We start from the raw sequence: 22,194 nt of genomic DNA, 5'->3' as shown, positions 1-22,194 counted from the left end.
CAGTCCTTTTCACCTGGTCTCAAAACATTGAACTTAAAGCTTCTACTAACTAAATGTAGACTATGCCAAGAGCTACACAAAGTTTGTTTGCCACTTGATTCCTTACTCTTCTTAGTGCAATAGTTGTCTTTACATAGTCTCCTAAGGTTCTTTATACGACTCCTACCACATTCTATATAATAGTTGCTAAGTATATTTATTTTTCACATTTTTCTATTGTATTTCAGATCGTTACATGTGAAAAAATAGAAAAGAACGTTGCAATAACTGAAATATACTTTCATAATCAGGTATGGAAATCCTAATACAAATAATCCTTTTAGTTTTCGGTCTTTTTTGCATGTATTACGGTTTTTGACACCTGAATAAAGGGCAGATTTGAACATTCAAAACGTAGTGTTAAATGTTTGGCAAATAAAAAGTTAGAAAATGTCCGAGATTCTATTACATTTCATAATCATCTATCATAAATTATAAACGAGAAACAAGGAATTAAAATAACAAACTATTTATTTCACTTTGAAAACTTTTTTTACATAAATATATACCACCTTTACATAAAATATTTTAATAGATCTATTTGTAAAACTATTTTTTTTACTATGACAAAGGAAAATTAAATAAAATATTATAAATACACAATTTAATTTTAATATACACTGAGTTTTAAATGTAACTTACATGTAAACTTTATTTAACAACAGTTTGTAGTAGGTAAGAAAGGAAATATTTGACGCAAAGAACTATCTTAGTCTACTTTAAGTAATCACAATTTTATGTACATTTTTTTGATTCGAGAAAAAAATATTTATATTTACACGCTAATATTGCAATATAAATTAACTTATCCTGCTTGGAATAGCAAATAACATTGTTTAGCATTGTTGTATAGAGGGCCCTTCTAGCATTTCCCTTCCTTTTTTATCAAATCATATAGCAATTAAAATCAGTTAGATCGATTGCATTCTATCCTACATATCCAGAGGTTCTTTACATTATAATTTGGAAGTGATCATATTTAATATTATCTATTTAACAGTTAAACTTTTCCGTAAAGAACTGCTGACCCACTGACCTGAACTATAGAAGCTATGTGTCTTATACGAGTATTTTTTTTTTTAATTATGAACTGATGATTTAATTACATTCTAAAACAAAACACAAATAATGGTTTTTGGAGTTTTTTTTTATTTTATAATCACTGTACATATAAACTTTATATCTACGTTTAGGGTTGAATGCGGTAACTGGTGAATATATATAGCTAAATATTTCACCAAAATAGTGCTTGAGGTATTTTTATGTTTATTTTCATAATTTTACTTGTCCTATTAAGTACTATTATGTTAATAATGCGTCTGTTGAATGAATTTTTATAGTGATAAATATTTTACTCACTATCTATAAAGGATGCCAAATCGAGCCGCTAACACATGGCCGTGAGAAGAAAAGCTGTCAATAAGGATGTGAACAATGATAGGCTAGGGACCTTATAAAGAAGCTAACAATCTTCCTACGCTATCCTTTGTGAACCTGAGGCCTATATTGAAAAAATGGATATACATTTCTTTGGCTTATGGGTTGAAAATGTATAAATGGAAGGGTAAAATATCAACTCTATGGATTAATTTAGTTCACATCAATGATAAAAGATCTAGTATAATTGAAAATAATTTATTTTAAATTATAAATTAAATTTCATAAGTATCGTAAAATTTACATGATGTATATATACTTTATTAGTCAGTGATTATTTATATAAATAAATTTCTAGATATTTGTAACCTACGAAACAAAACTTAAGGTATATTTGAAATAAAATTACACGCTTTGAAGAGTTTGTTTGGATTCGATCATCCATATGTTTCATTGTATTCATGGCCTCTTGGTACCTTCCGAAAATCATAATCAAAATATATTTTCTACAAAGTTTCTCATAGTACTCAATGAGCCTTTAACTATTTAGATAATTTCAACGTTTGAACTGTTTAACCAAGCCTGGCATATTGAATGGGTGTATGTGAATATGTGAATGTTATAAGTGAATATGTGTATGAAAAGTCTATAATTTAACATATTATTTCGAAAAAAGCTAGAATATCAACCGATATTTATTTTTTAACAAAGCATGTATTATACTTTCTGACAATGTATCATCCATTTATTCTCATTTCTTTGAGTACTGCGAAATTATATTACAAATATATAGTGCATTTCTGACCACTCATCTCAAATGGCCAAAAAGCTGACTGCAGAGCTTAGATCAAACGAATTCCCAATAAATGAACCGTAAACATTTTTATAAATAAACTCGATTGTGAAAAACACAAGGTGTTCTAAGACAGAGATTTTATGTTCGAATCTAAAAAGTTTCAACTGCAAACATAAGTCATGCTTACATTGTACAAACTCCTTTATTATTGAAATTCTTTATTAATTAAAACAAGTCTAATAATACAATTTTTATTTTATTTTATACAATAATTTCTTAAGTTTAATATTCATTATTTTTGAATATATTGAAAGACCGAGAAACAAGATTCGTTTTATATTTTCAAACCTTTGCATGCTCTCCTATTTTAATATTCGCCATAACTAGCAAGGCGAGTATCTATTTCTTACTTAACGTAAATAATTCCATGGATAATAAACTAAAAGTCTGTACTTACTGTATTTAGTGCAGCCAAACTTAAAATTCAAACAAAGAAACACAGAATAGATCAGGAAATACATTACAAGCATTATACAATAATTAGACACGTTATAAGTTGAAAATATAGCGTTAGTACGAAGAATTTGAGAATCAGAATGGAGGACGTAGAATGCTTGAAGGCTTTGCTTTATAAGCTCACAGGTCTGCCGTTCTTCACGTCATTATTGGCAGCTTCCACTTTGATAGCCACAGTGTTGGCAGGTCAATTTGGTGTCCTTTATAAATAAAGAATAAATAACAGTTAGTGTCAGAGTGCCTCCAGCAGATTAATTTGTGACAATATATCACAAAACACAGTGGTGAAATGTGTATAATCGGATATAGCAAATGGTACTAAAAAACTAAAATAATGGTATTTGGCAATGGCTGAAATACCATAAGAATCTAAAAGTTGACAGAAATATATAAATAGAGTAAATATTTATTTTATAACAACTTCCTAAAATAATCGTTATATATTGACGCAAGCCATTACTTTGCATTCAGAATAATTCAAACCTAATTTTAGCTGAAAATAAGAATACATTTTGTGCCAATAGACAAGTATTTCTATATAAAATAATGTGTTTAAATAATATGACGAAGTGCAGGAAAATGTTACACAGACTGGTCATATATTGTATATAATATGTTACTATAAGCAGATATTGTCATCCAATAAAGTTTCAATAGTAAATACCATCAATTAAAAAAAGGTTTGTGATAATCAGGACAATTGTGTTTGTAGAGACCATCCTTAAGACCATACCACAGGTAAATAAAAATGTTATTATGTTAATGTGACGACCCCCAGCATATAGTTCTAAGACCAGACCGGTAACATCGTATGCGGTCTTAATCAGCCAATTTAAAATATTAAAACTATCAGTGATATATTTTATTTTTATTCAGCATAACATCTAATTGTAGTAACGAGTAATGAATATATGCAGTCAGACGTATTAGGTTAAGCAGTGCAGGTGGAGAAGATATATAGTTTAATTCAACACATGAATTGTAAGTCCAGGTCTGTCACCAGTAAGCCTGGCAATTTTTCCATACTCAGAGCAGCTGCGCAGTTACTGGGTGGTAGACAAGCAGGAATTTTGCTGAGGTAGCGTCTGGTACAACGCTGCTCCCTGGAGTTCGGAGTGCGGAGAGTCAGTCGTGCCGGGTTTTTGAACGCGTTAAGCTCGCGTGAAATCGCTCTCTCGCTCTCTCTCCTCCCGTTCTAAATTTTGTAACTGTTGAGCTGGTTTTAAATTATGTAACAAAACTCAAATTGTTTTCACAATAAATTAAATTGTTTTATTTGGCCAACCGAGGAGAGCATTTTTATTACAACAACCTGATTGATCCGGCTAGTTTCCATCACCGTGTCCGAGTTAGAACCCGAGAACATTTAAAATTGAATTACGTGGGGTCTTCACGCCACATTAATATTTGTATAACCCTATAGAAAAATACTAACCAAACCTACACAGTACCAACTTCCATGATTCCTCCAAAGATTCCTCAGATGATGAGAGCCACTCATAGTTTTTAAATATGGAGACTCCTAATGGTAAATATTAGGCAGGTAAAACAGTAATAAATGATAATCTATGCTCTCAACATTTTACAATCGGGGATAATAGTTTTAATATCAATTTCTTAATAATCAATATATTTTATTTAAGGTAAATATGGCTATGTTTAGCCAGAATACGAATACTTGTATGATTGTAATGATTTATCAATGGGTGCTAATGGAAGTTTCTGACAATTAAAAATAGGAGATCCATTACTCTAACCAACAGAGTGTTGGGTATTAAAGGAAGGGAATTTAAATAAAACAGTGTTAGTCTAAATCCTGTTGATTAGGGGAAATTCATAGGCCTACAGATGTCCATCTCAGGCGAGAATTGCAAGTGCATGATTGAAAAAAAAATTATTGAGGCAACTCATAAGATAACTAAAAATGAAACTTTCATTTTCAGAAAGCAAACATGATCGTAATTTTAACATCTAAGGACAAGAGACATGTTACAGATTAACATACCTATGTGTTTAAGGTGGAGCAAGTAAAGTCATTAGTATAACAGGATAAGAACTGGTCAAGAAGTTAGAAAATCCAGGTGTACAGAGGAAATGAAGTAAAACCTGCCGATAAAAACATTTCTTCTCATTGCTACTGCTTCACTTTAGAGAATTGTTTAGTGAAAATACTAATTTGAAGTACAATTGGTTAGTTAAAATTAATAGCTTGATGAACACGTTTAAAATGAGGAAGACTTGGAATTTAACCAGAAGGTGAAGTTGTTCAATAAAGTTTGATTACCTACTTTTGCCAGTGTCTTTTAAAGAATTAAGTTATACTTTGTAAACTGTATCTTTTATCAAGTACTAAAACTGAGTCTTCCATTAAGTTCTTAGAGTGTCTTACATTAATGGTTAACCACTAAAACTGTATTTTTTTACCTCTGAGACAGTCTCTTATGCAATTTTTGCTCTAGTAATATTACACTGTGTTAGTTCTCACCGACATTGCCAGGTTTAACAGTTTTTTTATGCTTTAAGATTAAAGATGGCAAACTGACTAACAGTTTTATAGAAAGATAGAACCATAAAGATTTAGAACAATGTACGTGAATTTTATATATTATAATATTATTATTTGTACTTTCCTTGCAATATACAGCTCGTTAAGAGAAACAAGTATTAATTTAATACGTTTATCGTCAAAACATCCTTTGTAAGATCACCAGTCGTAATATGCATAACGGATTTTGCTAAATAAATCTAATCATTTAAGATATGGCTGGCATTGCTATTGCACTACAAATTTATAAAACTGTATTAGCTGATAAAAGGATAAAATATGACCTAAAATGGGTAACTTTATTGACGAAAATATTTTGTTTGTGCTCATTACAGATACTGTAACAGGTTTATACTGTATAATGAGATGTAAGCGTCGAGTCAATGGTTTCGTATAACCCTTTGTCGGTCACCACAAGCCTCCAGGCCTGTAAAAGTCGACCAGAGTGTTTGAAGTGACAATAACCCCTCTCCAAAGGTCATCATTTACTTCATAAATGTTCCAAAGTAATTTACACATAATGTAGTGGAATCCAGTACAGTTCGTGAATGTAGTGTTTTTCATAACGTGTGAAAATACAAATTAATGTGTGGTTTGAAAATTTATTTATTTGTATGTGATGTTGAAATTAAATATTTATAGAATAACGTCCCCTATGATTTTAAAATTTTATTAATACATTTTGTTTATTATTTTGTATAATATATCTTATTCATATTTATTTTAATTATTTAATGTTGAATTGTGGTTTTATGTTTACAATGAAGGAAGCGCCTTTATAATTCAGTTTTAAATATCTTATTAATGTTATTTTCAATAAATCAATAACATAAATAAAATGTTGCACAGATATTTTAGACTTTATTTTACAGGAAATATTCTACAGAGGCATACTGCATTGTTTACAGTAAAGAGCAAAATTGTGCAAAATAAAAATTGATGTACATGTTACGTGATGAAAACACATTGTAGAGCACAGTATAATTATGCTAAGGAATTTAACCTGATATTATATTAATTTTTTTACAACCATCAATATAGGATGTTGATATTTTGGCACATATTTCCTCCCATAATACTATCCGACAGATAAATACAATTATACAAATATACTAAACAAAATACACGGTTCTATTCTAACTATAAATATATATATATATATATATATATATATATATATATATATAAGAAAAATAAAAATTTTCAGGTTTTTTACAGTTTAAAATATTTACTGGATTTTATTCAAAACATAATTTACGAAAATGTTGTCATAAGTAATGGAAGTTTAGATAGATACAAAATATAGTTTAACTTACATACTTAACTGCTTTTAATTATAAAATTAAAGTTTAGCGTTGCTCCGCAAACTTTTGAATATGAATACTTATATTAAAACTCTAATTTACACGTACCATGGATCATGTTACAGGTTAGTTTCTGTTTGAATATTTTAATTACTTCACTATCCTTATTTGACGCAATTCTCTAATACGCCTCTAATACGTAAGGCATCTTTACAAGATCAGGTTTGTTCTTAGACCAAGAGGACAAATGGGTTAGAGTAACAGAAAACTATGTTAAAAAGCACAGGCACATACGTTGATCTACATAAAATAATTTTGGGCTGGAAAATTTTATTTGTGTCTGTCTCTTTGTTTATTCGTCCGCATGATATTTAAAAAAAGAACCAATCTACAGACTTGAAATTGTGCATTATATTTCACCTGAATACGTAAAATATATGATAAAGCTGAGTTTTATGACATGATAGTTTATTTCACTCCATGGGGTTTGGCTGAGCTTTAACAATGACGTCAACTATATAAAAATATCAAACTAATTATATGAGTAAAACCCTCAAGACACTTACAAGATATTCAAACATGTAATATGAGATACTACACTCTGCAACTTATTATGTGGGCTTCTATTATTTAAAAACTTATATGAAACTCAATTTAATAAAAAAATTACATATACTTTAAATTTTTTCATCAAACCTACATTCTGTAGGAGTAGGATCTATGTAATTTTGTGTGATTTCTTTTTAGTTTGATAGTCCGTAGTACATCTCGAGAATTCAACGACCTATAGATTTGAGATCTTGCATGCTATCTCGAGAAGACTGTAAGGGCACGTGGCGTGGCGTACTTGCATACTGTAATAAGTATGTACTGGGTGACAAAAAAATAATGGTCATTTTTAATTAGTTAAAAGTTCTGTAATTTACGATATAATTATACTTTTTTATTTACAGTTTGTAAACCAATTACAGAAATTCGGTTAAAAACTTGTATTCACTTGCTGTAAATGACTTAATCCGTCCTTTTACATGCATATTACTAGCCATTTGTTAACTATTAAATAATATTATGTTTAATTTTAATGAAATATAATTAAACTTCAACTCCTTGTGATTATTTCTAATCTCACGCTATCATTGCAGTTCTCCTTGTTAAAGAATCCGTATAAATGAAAATAAGCTTTGTTCGAACTAAATGTAGATTGCAGCATATCTAGAATCATAAAAAAATCGATTTCGGTGATCATTATCTCGTTCAAAAGGCTTATAAGTCGTAATAATTTTACACTGGTAAAACTTTCGCACATGAAAATGGGATGTAGTGACTAAAGGCTAAGATCCAACGATCCATCTAGTCACACTGGATCTTCATATTTCATAGAATGGCCACTGAACAGGGACACCAGGTAGATTTGAAATTAATTACAAATACTGTGGTGTGAAATGCAGTACAAAAATAATGAAGGTCTGCAATCAGGGGTCTTTTCGTCATGTTTAAACTTAAACCGAAACAGCCGTTGCACAGTAACAAAGCATTCATTTTTTCCTAATAAAATTCACTAGACCTAACCCTCTACGTTCACCGTTCCATTGCACCATTTCTGTGCAAACTGGGTATTAAGGCTGGTTACCTGACGGTAGGTGACGTTCACTAACCTGCTTACTCCTCCTTTAGTATGAAGTTCATATATGAATGATTGTCTGCTAGTAATCATAAAACAGTTTTAGTAGCATATTTGTAAATCTCGTTAATAATATTTACAGTAAATATAATTAAAACTCCACCGAGTATCTGGAATATTTTTTTTCAAACCAAATTCATAAAAACATTGTTTTCCATGCCTTACAAAATCCTATAATTTGCATGAAATAATAAATGAAAAAGAAGTTACCAAATAAACAGGAAGGTAGAGAATATTTATTGATATGTATAAAGCACTGTATAATCAGGGATCGGTAAACATGAATCGAGTTCTATCGGAGAAGACATGAATTACACGTTGTTTCAATTTGATCCTTCCTTCCTTGTTTGACAAAATATTCATTCTGAAAACAAGCTTTCTTGAGATGTGTCTAGATTTACAGACGCAATGCGTTACATAAAACATTGTGTCATATTAGTGGTTATAAGGAACACTATTACTGTCATATTTGTGTACACTTATTTCAACGAAGTTGAATTAGTTGTTATAAGCTGTAGCAAGAAACCTTTAATGTTTGAGTTACGTAAAATACTATTTAGAACTGTATATAACGTGAAATATTTCTGAAACATAAATCGCTGATTACATAACCACCAACTTTAAAAGGTTCCTATAGGCCGGTTATAGAAAATAAATGTTATACATATTATTATAAAACTTTTTTAAATTCTAAAATTTTAAATTCAAACTAATACTTCATGCTATTGAATATTTGAACTAAAATACTCAATTTTTACCTCCTGAAAATCCTTAAAGTCAATTTTTACCATAAACGTTACTTGCGTGTAAATAATTTAAATATGTTCTGTACTAGTATTGTATAGAATTTGGAGTTTTATTGCCTACAAGATTAAATAATAAAATTACGGAATATTTCTGATAAAAATAAAGATAGGTATCTCGTTTCAACATGTGGTTAGCATCCTAGGAAAATGCAAAGGCTTGATCTCTCACTGAGAAGTAATTGTATTTTCTATAGTATAATAGTATCTGTAATTTAAATTTCATAAATAATGGAAACTACAAAATACTTTAATACTAGAACAAACTTTAATTGTACTACAAAGCAATTGAAACTGATGAAGAGAATAATTGAAGATAACAGCAAAGTGATCTTCAGGTGAATATTGCAATCTGCTGAGCTCGCTGATTGTTTAAACTGCCATAACCTAAGGTAAAACATTTCATAGAACAATAAAAATTTATAGCCACATAATTTTTTTAATTTTCATTATGCTTGAATAACAATCACTATTTTTAAGATTGGAAATTATTATTGACTAAAATTAAATTGTTTTAATAAAAAAAAACCAACGATTTTTTGCCAATGTATTTAAAATGTACTTTGATATATTTGTTAAAAACACAATCAAGATAGGACATATGATTTTAAATAGTTTTAATGCTTCTGCCATATACTTTATTCAAAGGCATTTTCACGGCCCTATAACCTTGCTTAAAGCTGGTTTTATTAAAGCTATCATCTATAAATAAATATCAAAGACACCTAATTTATTGTACACCCTATTCCTTGTCTAGTCTGTAGGAGTGAAGAACTTCAAACATTTTTCATCGTTATGTATTAAAAAAATTCTGCCAAAATTGCCAACTTTCCCTGAAGTTAACGATAATTATTTATTTCATTTGGCATATTGATAATCTCTAAATGTGATACAAGGGTAAATATCTCTAACGTGACACATTTTATTCTTGCCAGTTGGCCAGTAATGGGCTGCACCTTAGCCACACTTGATTTAAATCTGGTTTAAAAAACGACCTTACTATTACATGCGTTGGAAGTAAGAGATGGTTGCTTAAAATGCTCCGTTAACGGAGTATTTGCAACTGGTTTCGTCTTGACTCCACGGGTTCTTATTATATTATCGTATTTGTTTTATATTGAACTCTATCTTATTGGCTCCAAGAAACATTTTAGCTTTCAAATTGCCTATAGTGTTTAACAATTAGTTTTTAAATAAAAGGATTTATTCAAAATTTTATTTTCGGTCCATTTAAGTCAGTTTTAAGCATGAATTACAACATCCATCCTTCCGTGGTCTACACATTTTTGTCTCTTTGTTAACATGTTTTGACTTTGAAATAAATCGATAAAACTGCACTAATAAGTATTCTAATTTACTCTTCCCTAATAAGGCTCCCTGAACAGTGTTGGTATTTGTTTATACCTTGGGTCTCTGCTTTCTTGGTTCAAAACGTGATTGTTAAAAACTTTTATCGTGGTTAACACACGGATCGTCAAAATATCAGTGCTATATTGTATATATTGTATCCAATAATAAAATAAACAAACAAAAAACTATATTTATTAGTCTGTATTATTGTTATTAGAGCTTGATCTCCATAAAGCCTCGTTAATATGTTTTTAATATCAATTTATCGTTGTGGCTCTATTGTCACATGTAGTTATGGTTTATGATGTTATCTACTTATATTGAATAATAAAATTAAGAGTCGTATTTACTAAATAAAACGCAATACGAAATATGTTTGCTAAACATGATCTCTGAAATATTTACAGAGAAAGAGACACACCAAAAAATATTTTGAATTATTTCCTGCATGGCTTATCACAGTATTTTAAACTTTTTTAACGTCATAACTGTAATTTATAGGTTCCATACTTGTTCTTATACTGTAGCAAAGATTATCAATAAATAAAAAAACAGCCTTTTATTACTGACAAACGTTACATTAAAATTTAAAATTGAACCGATAAGACCAGTCATAAATCTACCGTAAAGCAACTGACTATAGGCAAACAATAAAATTCCTTATTCCAGAACGGATGACACAAGGCCTTTATTGCCAGTATAAAATGTTCAGATGCAGTAGTAAGCATTAACCATCAAACAGCAGAATGTTCATTGTAAATACTCTATCACGATGACAAGGAAACTCTTCATAAAATATCACGAGACTCACCTTAATAAATACAAAATGAAACTCTTTTAGAGCCAGGGTTTAATAAGCTTAATTATAGTATTTGACATCAATAATTAAGATATTATCTCATATTTTGTTCACGTTATTTTGGTTTTCTTAATATTATTTGTTTTGAAGCTTGTTTACTTGATTTAGTTACTAATCTATACTTAGTTTTTTCATAAGATAATAATAATGAACTTTATTTAAGAATATTATTGAACTAATATTTGAAAATTGCATACGAATATTATTTATGATTATGATTAACTACAGCTTAAAAGAAAAACCTAAGGAAATCGCTAATTAATTCTAATATACAATTGTCTGGCATGTATTACTAAACACAAGACTCATTATACTTTTAAGTTTCAAATAATCAATATAAATGCTTTTATTAAAGTAAAGTACTATTTGCTAAGTAACGTTTAAGAGTTAATACTATGTTAATCTTTGATTGATGTACGCTTGATGTTGGTCAAGAGCGTTTCCTACTTAATGAATTAACAACTATTTGTCGATAGGGAAATCTTTTAGGCTAATGTAATCAGGAGTGGTACAGACAACGCCAGGGCTTTCCCTTTAGTTTATCAGACGTGGAAAGTATATTTGGTGGATCAATGTTAGGACAATTGAAAGAGTGAAAATAGCGCTTTTAGCAGTGTATTATCTAGCTTACTTAGTATAATAACTTTAAGCAAATAAGTGTTATGAGATTAAGGATACCTCTAAAAAATTCTTTAATTAGAAACATCATTTAACCCAACAGTGTGTGATCAATTGAACAAATCATATGAAATGAAAAATGTAACAAAAATCCTTCAATAATAATAATATATAAATAGTCCTACGGGGATCAGCATGGAGATATAGGTAAATCTTGTTACAACTTTAATACCATTAATTTCTTCTAATGTGATTTATATTACTAGATAGCCCAAAAACCATTAAAGATACTAAAAAAGTTATAATGATTTAATTGTTATAAATAGATGAATTTTGTATTTTAAAACAATAAAAAATATCCCATATTATGGAATTGTGTGCCAATCTGGCCAACAAACATAATAAAGGCATTTAAAAAAGCCAATGTTTGTACCACGTTTAACATTGTTTTAGCATTCCTATAACTAGGTGCTGGTTGTAACAATATTGAAAAGTGATAAAGATACAAATATAACTTATTATTACAAAAGTTTTCGCAAATCTTACAGCATTCCAGAAACAATTTTTATATTTTTCTGATTAAAAAACTTATGGTATATTTTAGGAGTTATATGTTTTTTTAACAATCCTAGCGGAAAGATGTATAAGATTAATTTTGCGTTAAATTTCAATTTATTTGCCATTTTTGAGTCAAATATCGTTTGCTAATATATATCTCGGAGTCATGTTTGTAGAAGTTATGTAGAATTATTTTAAACGGTACAATGAGGGCGATTACAGTAGGCTTGAGATAAAAATGTTTTATGTATTACCAATCATAATAGAGCTCCATTCGCTTCCACTCCATTATAAGCAATAGTGCATACTTGTTAAGCCATCCTCTGTAAGAAAATAGTAGAACAGTGAAATGCTATTCATGTCGCCTACTGGACCATTTCCAAAATTTAGACTATGTTTTTCAATACGAGATATTGTATTTGTTTTTTTTTTGTCTGTTTATAATATTTCTGTGTAACTGGAGAAATTTTTAGCGATAATATGTTATAAAAGTTAATTCTTGGTTTGAAGGTTATTTTTGACGATGGAAGGATTGTGAAGGAAACAGGATTTTTCCGGACATTTGCCATCGTTCAGTGAAACAAGTGAATAGTTTATAGAGTTAGTGAATATGACAAACAACATGTAGGTTGTGATTCCTGACTAAGGCGTGCCACAACGCTTTGGTAAGATTTGTTTATTTTAACCTAGTTTTTAATTATGTATTAGGTTAGTTCTTTACCTGAAGAAGAGATCAGATTGCAGATCTCGAAACGTAGTGTTACTGATTTCTTGTTTCACTGAACGATGGCGAATGTTCGGAAAAATCCTGTTTCCTTCATAAAAGTTAAATTGTGACACTTTTATTTCCAAAATAATGAAAATGGTATAGTTAGTTTGAATAACTAAGGCTTCTATATAATGTGTTAGTGTTGCTATATTTACGACATTATCCTATTTATGTGCGTGTGTTTATAGGTTATATTCTAGCAGTAATATAAATCTGTAATTACATATAAATTATATATGTTTGCAAGTATTATAAAATATTCATTCAATAAAAATAAATTACAATAAAGCTTTTCTTTATACATGACTTAAAATTGGCCCTCATAGGATACGATGGTATAAACTATTTTACGTCCTCAACCACTTTATAGTATATTATATATTCTTCAATAAAATAATATTTTTAAATTTAAAAAGAAAAAGTCTGAAGTGTTTTGACCATTAATATGATTTTAAAAAACGAAATTATTCATGGTTGTTTTCGAAATTTCATAAATTTGCTCCAGTTTATAAAACTTTATAAGAAAGATAGAGGATTTTAATTTTCCAATTGCTTGAGACATTAAAAATAATTACCTGCATTACAGATTTAGATTGCAGTTATGTGTTAAGTAAGTTGTAAACTTTAGGTCAGATTGGAGATCTCGAAATGCAGTTTCACTGATTTATCATATCACTAAATATGGCAAATGTCCAAAATGTTCAGAGAAAGGACCTTAATATATACTATGCTTAATCAATGTAAAATTTTTAAATCAAAACGTGTCAATCAGTAACACAAAATTAAATGCGAATACATAAAACTATATTTTGTTACAGCCGTTCGTTTGAAAACACTAGAGACCGAATTGATCTTAATATCGTTCTTGTGTGTTTTCTAGTATCCTAATTCACCGTCTTAAACTGTTTAGAAATATACGTTAACAACTTAATCTAATGGTATAATGGTATAATCTCCTTTGCTATGAGAACTATCATGCGCACATTAGGATTTTAGGATCAATATACCGTATACGGTCGAGTTATGGATAACGATATAGGTGACATTATCTGACAAAGAATAGTACATGATCTGACCATCCCAGTCTACACTTTATATTAAAATAACTCAATAGCCCTTCATCGGTGAGCATGCTAGGAAGTCAAGATCACAAATTAAACAGAAATGTTTATCCATAGCACTATACTTATCAATTCCACAAAACAACTGCACTATATATGTTCTTAAATTTTGTTGTCTTTAAAATTTGTGTTAAAAATTATTTATTTTGTAATGTTATCACTACCATCATGATTACCCATGAGAAAAATATAAAAATCTATGCTTACGCTCAGCGAAATCCCATCAAGTACCACGGAATAATGCAAAATTTTAGGTTTATAGGCTAGTTCATTATTTAGATACAACAAGGACAGACAGACTGGCAGGCAGAATGAAATTTGACCAACCCCTCAAGACAAGCTAACACGCCAATCACACCTTAGGCTAGTGCTTCACACTATAAAGTATTTGTTTATCAAAAGGACTGCTATAAGTTTTAATCGTTTCAAAGTTGTTACCTATAAAGTAATTATTAGCATTAAAATATTATATTATTACTATGGTTTGAGGTATAAGAAGGGAGTGCCGATGGCCCAGCGATCTGTCGTTGGGTATGACTTTGGGTATGAGTTAGAGATTACACAAGTTCAAATCCTGTCTGTGAGCATTGCACTTTTTACAGTACCATTGACCTTGTACTGTATCGACTCTCCCTCTTATTCTGTTTGATAAGACCCTAGCACAGACCAGTGGTCCATGTGGGCGGACAAAATAATTCTTAGAAGGGAATCGGCCTCTCCTTTACACAAACATTCCCTCAGATAAATATTTGTGAGTCCTTATTATTGATCTTATTATTGAGTTCCGAAAGTGTTGGCCCCATAGCTTAGTGGATGTGTAGATATATTTTATATTATTAGTTCTAATCAAAATTTTATATTTAAAATAAAAAAGGAGTGTTTTCAACATCGAAATATAAGTTTTATTGGTTAGCTGATGCAATAAATTAATTAAATTAGATAGTTTAGGATAGTAATTATAACTTTCATAAATACCGTTATATATCATGGTAATGTAAATTCGGCACTCTTGTAGAAGAGGTCAAGTTTGCCGCAGTTTTTATGTCGCCGGTAACGACCAGCCATAACTTGCAGATGTGGAGGGTACAAGAAGAGCCACAATGAGTTATGACACATATGACTTATAAGTGAGCTCACAGGTAACTCTTGAGTTTATCTCATTTTGGGATAAAAAAATCGTCAATTAATATTTAATCAACTGCCAAATACTCTACTGCAAGTATTCCGCAAGCCTATCACTCGGTAGGCTGACACAATTTCTCTTTTACTTGCCGGTATGTAGAAATTAATTTTCTGTATGATTGTATGTGTGTTTGTCTAACTCTCCGTAATACATTTCTAGAATAAACTGAGCTCTATATTAGAAAATTATACTTGGAAATAAAGGTAATAATGTAAATACAAATGTAAATTAAAATTCGATTTTCCTTTAGGTTTAGAGGATGAAAATACCCTTGCTCTTTCTACATAACCAGATCTCTGTCATAAGTAATAACCTACTATTTAATCATATCATTTTTCTTATAAACCTAGATCATAGAGCTTAATGGGAAAAGGTAAGTTTAAGCCCTAGTTTCACCTCTTAATGAATAAATCTTTCATTAATTTATATATAATTAATTAACTTTAAATGTCTACCATCCTCCACCGCCTCCTCCTTCTCCTTAAAATTTCATCCCTGTTTCCACATTTATTTTTTTTATGACAAGCAGTTCACCTGAAACTGTTTGTGTCAATAAAATTAATATCATGGCCAAGAATTATTTTACGTTATAACTGTAAAGTAATAACGATACACTATGGTGAAATTTTTATGTTATCTCTATTTCGATTAATGGACTTTCTTTAGTTTATTCAATTCATTCCTATATATCACAGTAGTATTATTTGATCAGGTAATGTAAACCATACAACTTTTACTCGTGTCATAATTACTGCGAAAAAGTGAAAACATAACAAGGCCAAGAAAACTATTTTTAAGCACCGTTCTGTTTATGGTATTAGTAAGTTTTAGAGTAGTTTAATATGTGTGTAATAGATTTCCAAGGTAGGAGAACACCATGGAAATTTCGCTTATCAGGCTCCCGTGAGATTATCATGAAAAACTATTTCAGGTCTATAACTTATTTCATTAGGTCCATGTGTTACTCTGTCATCTGTTAAAATTCCACATAATTGAACTGTCTGTTAAAGAATCCATTATGTTTTACTTCTTATATATTATTTATGAGACCAATTAAAAAAAATTGCTAATCTCCAGTAAAGATCCATAGGATGACATGCACATTGTATAACAACATCACAACATATTTTGTAGTTTAAGTATCTCTGATGTCGAAACGATGCAAATATATCGTTTTGAGCTTCTTCGTCACGCTTTTTTAAATATCTTCAGGAACAACTATAGATTTCAGGATCCATGTCTGTCACAGCGTCAGGTATCTTCAGTATACTATTTTTTGTCTTTTAGTCTACTATCAATTAGGCTGTAACCGCCTGCTTCTATATAATATCCGTAGCTATAGATAATATTTTTACGATAAATTACATAAGAAATTCTAAGAACAAAAGTCTTTTAAAGAAATATTCAACAAAAGAACTGCACAGTCTAAAATCAATCGCATACGCTAATACTTATCTCACGAAGTGTGCAGGCTGCAGTGTAGCCTACCTTTGGCTAGCAGCCAGGATCAAATAGTAGTTGACGTAACAGCCTGGTAACTGCGGGCTGATTTGTCACCCCCAGTTTAATGTGGGTCACCACTACGCCATCAACCCACAATTAATTTAAACTAAAGGTTTTCAGTGTCAACATAATACTGACTTTAGGTTGTTCAAATTTACAAACCAGTATGAATGTGGATATATACTAGATACTTGATTCATATACAGGTATTAATTCGAAGGAGGGATAATTCGCGTAAGTTTTACTAGAAAAATCAATGATTAGTACCACACAAAATTAAAATAATCCTCTTTTTATCGAACTCTAGAACAAAATACAAAAATCTTATAGGCTAAGCGTTAGCCAAACCGGTAACTCGAGGTATTTAGAAACTTCATTTCAGTCTAACAGTTCACTGGATATCTTGTCGACGATATGATCTACTGACACTAAGGTTTGCATGAAGGGATTTGGCTGGTGATAGTGAAAATATTGTTATAGGTCTTATCAGTGAACAAGATGCCAACGAGTAAATACCAGAATAAATACATTTTTTAAGAAGCTGATAAGGATCATGTAGCTTTTAACATATGATAAAGTAACATATGTAGCTCAATGAAATTATCTACAGATGTTACATTTTGCATGTAGCCACAACGAAGTCTGGTACAGTTCACACAGAGTTGCTTAATCCTGTCTTTTTTACGATCAAGAATCGATTGTAAAATCCATTCACTAAACGGTTTTATATATTCTTTGACTGCTTAAGATGTGGTTAGAAATGAAACGTTCTTTAAATTGTTTAAGGAAGGTGATTATGATTGGTGATTTAATAGTAACCTTAGATATGTAGTTTGCATAGTACACAATAGTTCAAGTAATATTCTGTCACCCATATTACGTCGTTAAATAGTTTTGAAATAAAGCAAAGGATTTCTATATAAATTAAAAATTCTTATATTTGGCTGAAACATACAATACTTATCAATGTGAAACTTAAAGAAAAGTGAATTGTGCTTTACCTAATACTAATTTATTTTCGTAAAATTATTAAAGCAAAAGAAAGCTTATCAACCTCATTAAATCTCGTTAGTGAAGCGTGTCGTGACCTAATGAGCTCGGTAACGCGATACTTGGGTCAAAGGAACCTAAAAAGAAATTCTCAGGAAAACCTTGAGATGCAGTTTAATGAGCTCTCTTTATAGATTTATTCAAAATTCAATGTTGGTTATTATATGGTATTAGAAACCTTAAAGAGCAGTAGTTTTTGTGCTCGCAACCATTATATATTTCAGTTTGTTAACTAAAATTATCTTGAAAATATAAATTGTAATTAATACTATCAAATTTAATTATATTTACAAGTGAATGCTAATGAAAATATAATATTTAAACATTTTTGGTTTGGAAAGTATAGCTTATACACTATCGCAGTTAATTTAAGTAATTAAATATAATAATGAATGTAGTTTATTGGCTAATTTTCTGCAAAGTATATATTGGGGTCCGGAAAAATTTCAATAAATGTTTAAACAAGCAGAATATAACCATATGAAACGTTAACGTATTACTTTGGTTCCTAGACTATAATAGTAAATTATTAAATGGAAATTCAATTTTAAAACGAGGTGACAAGATTTATATTCAATGCCTAATGCAAGTCAATAGATAAAATTTTTTTCTTTTGAAAAGTTATTGCTGACATATATTCAAATATGGCAATGTGTAATGTTGGCAGATTTATATATAATGATCAAATATATCATTACTCTTATAATTTTGCTTCAAGATTGATTTACAAATAGATGATTAGGAATGCTATAACGCGGTTGAGTGTCATTGAACCATTGCTTTTTTATAGTTTTTAATTTCTTTTTTTTATCTGTCAAGGTTTGTAGACATTAATTTTTTGTACTTTATCTATACCTGCCTGAACGATATATCGAGCATAGATTTAGTGAATTAATTTAAAGCAAGTTCTGCAAAGCCTGTCAGACGACATGACAAGTAACGTACTACCTACTACCTTGTTTAATATGTTGATAACTCCTTGGAATTTATTATGAAAAGCATATAGAAAGTTGCAAGTTTTTTCGCTTTGGTGTAAGCAAGTTAGGGTTAAAATTGCATAATGTTTTGTAAAAAAGCAAAAAAGGTGTTCAAAATTTACGAGAGATATTTTACACCTACAAAGGCAAATATCTAACTGGTTTAGTGCAGGTTAACTGTCTTGCTAAAAACATTCTCCAAATTGCTAAAAGCATTCTCCAAATTGAATCTCAATAAATAATTTTATAAAAGCTCTTAAAAGTTCCCGTGGGCAAATGGCTCTGTATCACGATGATAGATACGATTAGTTTCTGAGGGAAGGATTTTAGTTTAATTGTCAAGTGTTTGGTTTTTTACTCTTACGAAAGGATTTCCTGCATTAACAAATAAACTAATGTGTTGTAGCACAAAAGACACACAGTCGCACGTAAGTACACACAAAAAACTAATTTAAAAGGGAAAAAATTTATCATTGCGAAAATGTAACTTATGTAAACATCTATTTATAATAAATTCGTAATTTTTAGGACTTTGTCATTATCACTGAGTCTGTTCTTGTCGTTTATTAACCATACGATAACACATTCTTTCCAAGTTGTTACATAAATAGTTAAATACAAAAAAAACCTACATATTTTAGGTCATGTTACACAATTCATAGATACCCACGAAGTAAATATTTAGGAATAAAACATATTTTATGTCACATCTATATGATATTGAAATTTATAAATAACGTAAAATGTAATATATTTGTAACTGATATGATTACCTTAACTTTATTCTTTTTGTTTTGTTCTATACATAGTTAAATATAGTTATTATTGAGAGATTCCACTCAGGGTTTATTTTGGTACACCAAACACTTGTACATGAGTAATATATTGAATGTTTTTATGTACTGAAAAACTTTCAATTATGGGTAGAATACTAGAATAGGTATTTAAACTATAAAAACAGGTAAAAATAATTGGCTCGTCTGCTTCCTAAAACCTATCATTTTCCTTTGTTTTATATAGTTGAAAACGGTAGATGAAACATACAATTACATGTAACATAATAATCAAAAACATGTAAATGAATAAGCGCGATTCAGTAACAGACGTCTCACTGTGAGTATTGACTAATTATTTTGCTTCAATTGAATAGTGACGCAATACGTCTCAACAAATCTGTCGTCATATACACTAGTTTTTGTATAGGTTTAATTGTGAGGATACCAAATATATTAAAAATATGAAACGACATTTCGTTCTCTAATTATAGTTTTCCTTGTTGGATAAACTTAAACCGACCGTCAGACAAAAGTATGCTTACATCCCCATCAGATAATAAGAGAAAGAGACTGAAAGTCGGTCCTTAAAGTCTATATATGGTTAGCTGATGTTAATTTAACATTTTGTTAAAACATTATTTAATGCATTGTCTGATTATTTGTTGCTTGAAGTTGTTAAATATATTATATGTAAGTAAATAAATACATATTTAAACCCTTTTGATACTTAGCACTTTGACCTTCGCTACTACTAGTGTAGCTGACAATCTATTTCTTTCTTAGAGCATAAATTTCTTTATCAATATCAAGAAAAACCAGAATTTGGGCTTATACAATGCAAACTGCCTCCAGGGTCCTGGAATGTAATCCTTTCTTTATATCACTATTAAATTTGTATTGATCACATATGTTCAAATATCTATAGATTATTTTAGCTATTATTCATAAATTTGGCAACTTATTTAAAACATTTAACTATATTATTAAAATATAATATTTTTTTAAATTTCACGTTCATAATAAAGATACGTTTTGCAGGACTCTCTTTAAAAGTATATGAAGCCAGTATATATATTATATATATATATATATATATATATATATATATATATATATTCGTTTGATACTGCTGCTAATATATGGCACAAACAAAAGCGTTAAGTAATCTCCTTGCCTGAATACGATGGAAGTCATTGATACTGAGCCTACCTCAAACCTTAATTGAACTTCATGTAAGCCTATCAGTGCTAGGGAATAATACATAAATGTACTTTGAGCCTGCTGCCATATATGGTACATACAGAGGTGTTACGTAATCTCCTTATCTGGGGATTGTGGGAGTCATTGATAATGATCGTACGTAATCTTTAGACACACAGATTACGTAACAACTTGCATGAAAAATTTGTAATTCCATTGCTTATTTCACTCTTAATATATTCTGCAGTCAGATATAGATACCATACAGAAAATATTTTTCTATAACCCCTAGCAAACAAAAAATACATTATTATAGCATACTAATTCATATAATTCAATGCCCCCAGCACATTTTATATTAATTTTAGTATACATTTTATTTTAAAAAATGCAGATGTTCTTTATCAATATATTTCGCAACATGATACTTTAAATTATTTAAATCATATATAATCCAAATTTATGTGAAAAAAATTAAGTTTTCGTGAACTAGTAATGGTATTACTTTATATTCTGCACTGAAATTAAATTTTGTTGCGTAATTTTAACATAGAATCTTCATTTTACTATTTATTCATGTACTATATGAAGAAAAGTCACCCGTTGAAATATCATAAGGTTATTTGTTGTTTCTTTACAAATTGATTCATTCTGCTTTTGTTATTGTTGTCTGATTGGCTACCCATAGTTCTAATGTAAAGTTTTTTGCTAACGCTTAGCCACATCCCAGACAGTGAAAAGAGCCATAATGAAACTCAGGTGTTTCTGATGGTGATATTAAGATTCATGTAAAAAGTGCATAGGTTACACAGTTAGTATGTTTTACACATATCGAGTGGACAAACGGAGATATTGAAATGAAGTTTTTCATCCTGACGATGTAGGCTTTGCTAAAAGTCAAAGATTAAATCACGTTCCTTGTTATATTTTATTACGTTAAATAATTATTTTATACAAAGATGGGAATCTATATAATTTAATATCAATATTTATTTATTATATTTCACATTATGCGTCTACAAGTAAATTACATTTCTTACTAGTCAATTAACTTTATATTACAAGAAAAATTTGAATTAGCATGCTGAAACTTACAAAAGTTGAAAGCTCAAGAACTACTGAAGTTGTTTAGTTTTGTTAAAACCGTATTATATTTAAAATTGAATTTT

Source organism: Homalodisca vitripennis, chromosome 1 (genome assembly GCF_021130785.1).
Source record: "Homalodisca vitripennis isolate AUS2020 chromosome 1, UT_GWSS_2.1, whole genome shotgun sequence".
Lineage (NCBI taxonomy): Eukaryota > Metazoa > Arthropoda > Insecta > Hemiptera > Cicadellidae > Homalodisca > Homalodisca vitripennis.
This window is presented reverse-complemented; position numbering follows the sequence as displayed.